Here is a 10,257-nt window from a genome sequence, read left to right as displayed (position 1 = left end):
CTGTACGTCAGTCAGTTCGTCATCAATTGTTAATCTGGTCAAATTCCCAAAATGAGCATCTGGAAAAGGCTACGCCCTTGTGTGGCGGCCTCAGCATTAATACAGTCAGCCTGTCTGTTTGTGGATTGATATGCAGAACATAGTCAACATGCATTTTTTTAGCAAACATCCTCCCTTATTTTTGGAGGCCAGAATTTCCTTCTGGGAAATGGTCAATTTTGGCAATGAGATGACATTGTGGGTATGGATTAATATTGGTAAGGTCTTTGCAGAATCAATAAGATGACTTTGTGCGTTGCAATCCATATAGCTTCATTTTCAAGATTACTAGACAAGAAATAGCACATTGACATTGGGTTGAAGGAAAAGCTGAGGGATGTTTTTGTTGAGTTCTTTGGAAGTGATTACAGGAGAGGATATGTCAGGTTTGTCTGTCTGTCCCATGCCCATGGGTGGGGACTCTCTCCTGTTTATATCTGGGCCGGCGATCTTTCCCAGCTCCAGACCTGGTGCCAGGGTGTCCAGCCGTCTCCACGGGACTGGAAGCAGACAGACGCCCTGAGAGAGCTGGGGAGAAAGGATATGTAGAGAAACCTCCCGGAGGGCCTTGGGCCTTCCCATCTGTCGTCTCTGTCTGGATGGAGCCTTTCTGTGTGTAGATGTCTGAGGACGCTAGGGGAGTTATTCTTTTCTTTGACTTTTCTGTTAACAAAAGCCTCACTTTCTGCTAGAGCACAAAGACTTTACCTCCAAGGGAAAGAGACACAATTCTGCTCAATGTTTGTTTATTTTCCCAGCATGCCACTAATACTTGGTGGTGTCCTTCCCTCCATCAGACATATCCTGACCCCCCACCCTCACCCCTCCAAGTCCACATCAAATGAGTTACAAGGCATACACATTCAAAAGGTCCCTCCTTCTCTGCAATCCAACACAATGTGATAAATCGTCACTACAGGGCCCCAAGAGCTTTTCTCGCCTATACTAGCTTCACGTTCAAATACTGAACAGCATAGACCTTTGTCTTGACATGTATGTATTCAAGCACTCTTGTCTTTGTTGCCATGGTGCCTCTGTGGGCAACCATGAGGGTGCGCCAAATGTAGACAGTTGTTACAACTTAACTGACATGAATCAAAAGGAAGCATGTTTACATTTGAGGTTAAAATGCTCTGTTTTACAGATCTGGTAATAATGATATTCAATCGGTGGACACTGGAGTACACTGTGTTCTTTCTACTACTAACAAATGTAAGATATATTTTATACAAGTTTGGAGAGTTTAGCCATGCCAGTAAAAAAAAATTGCAGAAGTTTCAGGCCCAGGCTTTTTTAAATCATTTTTAAAAAACCAGAGTGCTAATTTTGTAATGCGTTAGCGTATCAATTTCTTGCAAAAACCCATCAAATCAAGACCTCCTCGATGTGGCAAAGGTTTCCTTAGACACAGCCCTCTTTACTGGACATAAGGGAACTATTACTCACTCGGAGTTGCCCAAGCGGCATACACAGTCATGAGGTGCTGAAGCCAGCAGACGTTGTGAACGTGTCCCTGTTCTTTGTGTCTTCAGTCTCCATGAGTTACTCCAGAGATGTTCCATGAGGTAAGCAAAGAGGCAGGGTTATGCAATCAAAAGACAGCTGAGGGCAGCTCCTGTTCGGCCGCAATGTGTACGAATATCACAGGAGAGACATACTGGTCCATGGGCACAGAGAGTAGAGGGGATCTAGACTGAGGAACCAGGGGGTTGAGGATTTGTTTCGTGTTGTGTGTATTTCCTTCAGAATTGTTTTTATGAATAGTATAACTTGTTTGATCAGGAAATTAGACCTGAACGGGAAGGAATCCATGTGTGGTGTGGTAAACCTAACTTACCCACAGATCTGTTATTTTGTTCATTCTATAGTAATTGTTACCACATTGCTGTATCCCGTTGGCCAGACCTTCCTGAACAAGTGAGAGAGGGTGTAGACCACCGTGCACAGGTCATCACATATTGCACTGCCGGTCTAGCCCTATCTGATAGTGTTGCCATTAGCCTGCATTCTTGAAATGTTGACTAGTTGACTAGTTCCACACTTTACCTCTGTATGCACTGTGTCCTCAGACCCAAATAAGGGAGTGACCTAGCAGCTAGCCTGATATATTAGTAGTGCATTATGATGACTGATTATTTCAGAGTAAAGGGACCATTAAATTGGACCAGGGTGGAACCGTACCTCTCGGGGGGACAGCAGCTGGCGGGCGACTGGCGGACTGAGGCGCTCGCAGATCTGATAAAGGCCTAAAGGGAGCCTTTTCCTTCCTGAAAGGCGGACTGTTTGTGTTAGCCTGTCCTCCGTCTCTTCTTCTGGGTGTGGGAACCTGCTCCTCCCAGAGCTCATGGCTTCCTCTAGTCAAGGACCCCACAAAGCACAACCCGTCTGTGTACCATGTGACTTACATTTAAAGCCCAGCCTGGGAGAGGAGTGCTTTTACAGTGGTGTTAAACCGCACGGAGAGTATGTGACACATGTAAAGACCCTTACCGAAACACCACATGAATCAATGAAATGGTGTTTAGACAGCACTAAATTACAGCTGTAGGATTTTTATTTGATCACTCTTTTGTTGCTGAGAATTTTCCTGCACATGAGGAAATGCAAACTGTAGTGAATTCAAGGTTTTAAAAGGATTCTAAAATTTGTCATTTCCACTTGAAAATATCAGACTTTATGTGCATGATTTGCCCTAACAGAAAACGTATCAACCCCTACAAAACATTTACATTAATTATAATCCACACATTATAATGCACGTTTCCTGTTCCTTCAGAATTATTTTACTGCTGTAGTAAACTGGCTCAAATTAAGATCCTTCATCTGTAGCCTACTTAGACATGTACTGTATGTAATATGGAGTAATAGGATTTCAATTAACTGTTTTACTCTATATGAAGCCTGTGTAATCCTTTGTAACACTCTTCTCTGGCCATATGTCTCAGAACACATTGCAACCTATAGCAATGTTCTACATACTCAGGAGGACAGAGAGCTGTCGAAGGTTTTTCTGTCTCCATCTAATGCATTTAAATGCATTTAAATCTCACTTAGCATCAAAGAGACTCTTTCGCCTTGCAGCTCCAGAGGAGCTCAGATTTATACGTGGGTCCCATTGGCCACAGTAATAAGTCATTGGGGCACTACAAAACAGATGCCCTGACTGTGTCCCCTCTCCATTGTCCTGCATACGTCATCAGAAATGCTGCTGTTTTCTTCCCTAGGCAGCGCTCAGAAGAACGTCCAGAGCTGATTAAAAGCATGCCGATTTACACCCCGAGACCACATTAAACTCTCCCCCACTGATTCCCACAGTAACCTATTCACACTTGTTCAAGATTAGGTGGTGCTTGGAGCTGGGGTCCCACTACTCTCAGCTGGGCCACATTCCCTTGTTGTGCTCTGTGTGACCAGGTCTGACGAAGTCCTAGGCTCCCAAGCTGGTTTATGGGGCCATAGCTTCTGGGTGTGAAAGTTACCTGACAGAGCGTGGCAAATAGGAGAGCCTCTGGGCTTTCACTTCATGTCACATAAGGGCAGAAGAAGGTAAATAAATATATATTTCTGTCTTGGTCTCCATTAATGCATTCAAGGATGAAGCGTTTAGATTATTCCCTCGTCATTTTTTCATTTCCCCCCAAAGATCAATACATTTATAGCATAACTGTGTTAGTTTATCTGTTGAGGAATATCAAGGTGGTAACCTAACCAACAGCAGAAGTAGAAGTTTCTACTTACCATTCAAAAAGATCTATGCAATGGAGTTTTTGAACGCCTATAGAGGAAAACCCAACCTTTTACAAAGTAGCTCAGCTGTTCAGATGAAAGGAAACCAAGTGCTGTGAAGAAGCTACTTCCCATGACATCATTGTGTTTGTTAAATGACCTCTGCAGCTGTGTCAGACACACCTTGTCATTTCCTCTCTGAACCATTCCAATTATTTAGTTAATTTACTTAGGGGAAAAAGACTGGCCATGCTTGCCAAGATGTTTCTTGGCACACATACAAGAATATGGTACTGGAAAGAGTGAACACCTTGCATGTATTATTGCAGTCTAACCAATTGCACTTGAGGTCTTCCAGCATTAACTCACTGTCCACAATGTTTCTTTACAGTAAACTGATATTCTAGACACAGGAGACATATTAATCATTGAGTTTTTATCCACTGTTTTGTGATATAAAAATATATATCCTTTTGCAGCACATGTACTTTGGCATATGGTCTATTATTTGATCAATGAGGGGGTGCAGTTTTAATCTGCAGTGTGTATTTTTCTCAAATACTTCTGTAATGAGCATTTGCATACATGCATGCACACACGCACGTGTGCGCACACACACACACACACACACACACACACACACACACACACACACACACACACACACACACACACACACTAATTAAGGTGGAAGTGCAAAAAATAAACACTGATTAATAGATAACTCTTCAATTACAGCTGTTTCCCAATCCCTGGTTTCAAAGGAGAACTTGCAGATTACAAACAGATTTCCTGAGGCAGAGTTGGTAAACACTGTGGAAGTCGCTTTTTTCCTGTTGGTGTCAGAGATTGACATGAAACAGCCCTGTTGGTCTTTTACACCATGACAGGAGTGATTGTTCCTCTGTTGTTCCAACAAGGGTACGAGGATTAGATTGTTTCAGGGTGAGAACTTCTTTCAAGATCAACATTGAGCCAACATATTGACCATGAATAACATATCCGTCACTGCCTTGTTCATACTACTTATCTCTCTAAGCTTTTTGCAATGCATTGTAAATCACAAGATACAACATACACCATGGTTCAACAGGAATTCGGCCAACTATCCCGTATTATGTATCACAGTGAAACCAAACTCTGACCATGTCTGTTCTCATTCCTCTTTTCAGACAAATGGATTAAATGTATCTTCATGCTTGACGGAATCAACAATACAGTCACGATAGGATGTCACTTTTGTGGTTTCCCTTTGTGCCGTTTTGACGTCCTTCCGTCTTTGTTGCATGATGGGAATCATTTTCACCCTTTTCCAGCAGGCAGCTGGTTGAGGCTCACTATGTTTGAGAGAGGTCTTGATGAGGAAAGAGAAACAAGGGGAAAACACTGTTAGCAGTACACTCCTTGGTTTAATTAGGAAGTCTGTGGGGAGAGAGACAGAAGGGTGGCTGGCTACAAGGAGACAAGAGGTAAAATACTACACAGCACAATCGATTAGAAGATGAATGTGCTCGTTCAACAGTTGGTCGTTGTTGGGCATTGGGGGAGCTGCAGCTGCTTCAATCGTCAAGATTGTATCAGTCAAGATGGCCTTTTGTTATGGCTGAAGAGAGCCCTGTAGTCTGAATAAGAATTTAGGGAAATAATACAAAACAAAAATAATTGTTTCTAGAGACCCTGACCCACCACCCTTCCAAGGTTCTACACAATCTCCAGACTCAATAACGTCACAGTGTCTATTGATCTTGCGTTGTTTGCTGTTCAGACTTATTTTACTCTGCTGAGAGTTGTTCATGTCAAGTTGAATCAAGATTCAAAACTCAAGTTAAACTGCCAGATACAAGAGGGTGAAGAACTTTACAGTTTTAAAAAGGCTTTGAAAAGCAGTGCTTAAGTAGTTTTTTTTAAACAACAGTGGGAAATTTTGGGTTGAACTGAGATTTAATGGCGATCCAGAGCATCCTCTATCCCTCAGAGTTGTTGAGTTTTTCAGGAAGGGCTTTACCTCCAGTGTGCATGGGAATGAGGACATGCCATGGGTTAGGACCCCAGAGGCAGCGGGGCAGGCAGCACTTCAGACACCTCTTTGAGAGCTGTTGGCACAGCATGAAAGAAAAGACAGTCTTGGGCAGTGCCAGTGAAGATAACTGTTGTGAATGCCATAGTGGCTTTTCTGTTCCTTTTAAGGTAAAATGTGCTTCTATGATAATGGATGTAGTCTGGATTTCTTCCAATAAAAAGTTATTATTATGTTTATCCTGTCACGCCCTGACCATAGAAAGCTTTTTATTCTCTATGTTGGTTAGGTCGGGGTGTGACTAGGGTGGGTAATCTAGGTGATTTATATTTCTATGTTAGCCTGGTATGGTTCCCAATCAGAGGCAGCTGTTTATTTTTAGTCTCTGATTGGGGATCATATTTAGGCAGCCATTTCCCCTTTGTGTTTTGTGGGATCTTGTCTATGTATAGTTGTCTGCGAGCACTACCTGAGCGTCATGTTTCGTTTTGTGTCTTCTTGTTTTCTTTGAGTTTCACTACCTAATCAAGAGGATGGAACCATACCACGCTGCATCTTGGTCCACTCATTAAAAAGATTGTGACATATCCTCTACCAGCTATCACAATAATAATTTGTTTAAGGGAACTACCACCAAAATTGTGGTTAGCTATTGCCTTGAAATACTTTTTGATAAGCCATTTATTTATCTTGGAGGGTGTGCACTTAGTACCTTTCAAAGGGAGCAGGAAGAAAACATTGCTTGATGAGGTGCTTGAAATATAGATTGGAATTTTTTTGAAGGGCTGAACCAATACATGGAATTTAGCAGTGTTTCAGTGGTTGCTCTTTCAGTTATCAAAAACATGGGCCAATGTTGAAATTCAGCAGAGGCACAAGCTTAAAAGTTTGAAACTCCAAGTGAGCAAATATTTCTGACAGTGAACATTTGGGAAGGCAAGCATTCTTACAAGCGACTGCTGCAACAATCTAATCAAAACTCTCTCCTGATTGCCAAGGTTCCACTTTTGTTGTATCCACTGACACAACTATCAAAGAACTGCTCACGTTCAAGAAATGGGAGGGTTGTGTCTGATAAGCAGGCTAGCTGCCTATTGTTTCCTGCATCAGCTGGCCTGTGCCCATGGTCACTGAGTGTCAGGTGGGGTGAGTTTACAGAGGAAGTAGTGACATGGGCCAATCCGCCAGGGGAAAGGTGGCTGACGCACTCTCCAGCTCTTTAACCCTCCGGCCCTTGTAGAGCAACTAAACAGTCACTCTCTAGCTCTTTAACCAACAGACCCTTGTAGAGCAATTAAACAGTCACTCTCCATCTATTTAACCCACCAGCCCTTGTAGAGCAACTAAACAGTCACTCTCCAGCTCTTTAACCAACAGACCCTTGTAGAGCAACTAAACAGTCACTCCCCAGCTTTTTAACCCACCAGCCCTTGTAGAGCAACTAAACAGTCACTCCCCAGCTTTTTAACCCACCAGCCCTTGTAGAGCAACTAAACAGTCACTCTCCATCTCTTTAACCCACCAGCCCTTGTAGAGCAACTAAACAGTCACTCCCCAGCTTTTTAACCCACCAGCCCTTGTAGAGCAACTAAACAGTCACTCTCCATCTCTTTAACCCACCAGCCCCCGTAGAGCAACTTAAAAGTCACATCAAAATGAATTTACAATGGTTTGGACATATGAGAAGCTCTGACCACAGAATACTTCAAATGACAGTTTCACATTGATCAGAAACCCAGTTCTAATATTCATAACAGCAACGTATCTCTTGAAGTGAATAATTGTAACACTGTTTTCAAGTGAACAATCCACAATTATTAGGATATGGTTAGCTGTTTTTCCATTTGGGCTGGACTGTACAAGAACATGGGCAGTCTTATTTGTGTGCAGACACAAAATGTGAGAATTTGTCTTCCTTTACACCAACAGCCCTAACAGCCTAATGATAACAGGGTGAGCTCACAAGCAACGATGAAAAAAATATTTCTAAAACATTGACCTCATAATCCAGGTCAACCAAGGTCATTGATTGGACGTCATTTGAAATAGAAGCTGTAACAAATAAGCCCTTTGCTCCTCTGGTACCACATATTTTGATTATTTCAAGCTGTTTATGGTTAAGTCATGCTTCTCTGTTTCATCAAGTATTTGATTGGAGGTAACTGACTGAAAAGGATCCCTGTAATGTTAGCCTCATTACTTTTAATTGTGCTCATCCCATTCTGGCTTGTAACAGCTAGCCATTATGGGCTTCTTCGATTCAATTCAAAGAATTTGATCCAATCTCACTTTTGTCTTATTCATAAACATAATTATCTGCTTGGCAGTCCCTGGAACAAAAAAAAAGTGACGTATACCAAATTCAGAAAGAGGGTACGGATGTGGAGAGCACCTGTTAAATCCCATATCAGGTCACCCTTTTTTTCCAACTTCACTGCTTCTTAGCCCTAGCTGCTGGTAACCTGTCATGCGGAAAGGGACACATCTTACTAAGTGATTAACATTTGGTCTCAGAGTCAGGTTGACTCCATTCTCCCCCTATATGGGAGCTTCCCTATGCGTGGGGTAAGGTTCGCCCTCAAAAGTGACAAAGTGTGTTGTAGGTGCTCCTCTGACGCAAGCAAACCATTTAGTTGTAGTGTCTGGTGTCACAGGGACACATAGCAACGCAAATGCTGCCTATAAATATACCTCCGCATCTGTGCTATTTTAAACCAAGTCAAACAGGAGAGTTCAACTTCCTTTTACCTTTGGGAATGTATGTATTGGAAGGTAGAATGGAGTATTGATTCTGTTGGCCAACTGAGCACTGTTATGCAGATTATTTGGACTTTACTATATAGTGGAAGAAACGGTGGAAGTGATTTCTCAGCTGTCAAAGCGTACAGTGATGTCACCTTTGGCAGCTACATAATTTGATCCCGACAGAGGTACAAAACAACAACAAATAGTTAATACATTGTAATATTAGAAAACATATTAAGTAGATATTAATACTGTAACTTATTTATATAATACATAAACAATATTTATTATCCTTATCACGAACACATTTCATTCACTGCAGATTAATGAAATGTAATCCTAGGCAAACCTGCCCTCAAAGCAGTTTAAACAATCAACAAAGGACAGAACAAGTGCATAAGGTTGAATACACAATGGAACCCCAGGATAAGGAGTTGGACTTAGTGGTGTACGTCAGGAGAGAAAGACACACTTCCTTCAATTCACTATTGAATGTTCAAGTCACACCACTTATCTGCTTTTAGCAGTTATGCCCTACTTGTTCTTCTTTGACAAATACATTAAGTGAGAGACATTCTATTATGTCATTTCAGTCATTAAAAACCCCCAAAGCTGAAATAGACCATGTGTGGTTGTGTTAAACAGAAAGATCATTTAATTTGATATGTCAAGCTAATAGCTGATATGAGCCAGACTGTCTCATGGAACACTTCGACTTCTCCCCTATATATCAGCTGTTCTCTTCAGAATACATACATAGTGAACCTTTGGATCATGAAAACGGACACAAATGAAATGTTTAAATATGGATGAGAGTTTATTAAACCTCACTATAACCTATTAACAATTGATGTACTGTTAACAGAGAAGTCATACATAAAAATGATTATATTAAAGTGAAATAAAACACTAGAACATTTCATATCGCTCAACATATGAAATACATTTACTGACATTGGCAAGTACTGTAGTGACAACAAGACTGTGGCAAGATGCTAGTATTTCCAAAGAATCTTGTTGTCATAGTTACATAGAACACCATGTTAGTCATGGTGTGGAACAAAGTGCTTACAGAGAATACTTAATAAAGGTTAATTCGATGTAAGTTACATTTAGTCAATAATCATATTCCCTCATAATGCAATACTACCTATAACATAATAAGTACATCATAGTTACTATCAATAATTACTGTGTGACATCTAATTGACTTTATCTCTGAGCTCGACTTGTTTCAGAGAATACGATAATAAACATCAAACAAAAACAACACGTTTTTGTGTCCCCATAATTCCAATATATATCATTACATATTAATTAACATGTACAGTCAGGGGGAAAAGTATTTAATCCCCTGCTAATTTTGTACGTTTCCCCACTGACAAAGAAATGATCCATCTATAATTTTAATGGTGGGTTTATTTGAACCATGAGAGACAGAATTACAAAAAAAACAAATCCAGAAAAACGCATGTCAAAAATGTTATTAATTGATTTGCATTTTAATGAGGGAAATAAGTATTTGACCCCCTCTCAATCAGAAAGATTTCTGGCTCCCAGGTGTCTTTTATACTGGTAACGAGCTGAGATTAGGAGCACACTCTTAAAGGGAGTGCTCCTAATCTCAGTTTGTTACCTGTATAAAAGACACCTGTCCACAAAAGCAATCAATCAATCAGATTCCAAACTCTCCACCATGGATGGCCAAGACCAAAGAGCTCTCCAAGGGT

This window comes from Oncorhynchus mykiss, chromosome 12 (assembly GCF_013265735.2).
Source record: "Oncorhynchus mykiss isolate Arlee chromosome 12, USDA_OmykA_1.1, whole genome shotgun sequence".
Classification (NCBI taxonomy): Eukaryota; Metazoa; Chordata; class Actinopteri; order Salmoniformes; family Salmonidae; genus Oncorhynchus; species Oncorhynchus mykiss.
The sequence above is the reverse complement of the archived record's forward strand: the minus strand, read 5'-3'. Positions refer to the sequence as shown.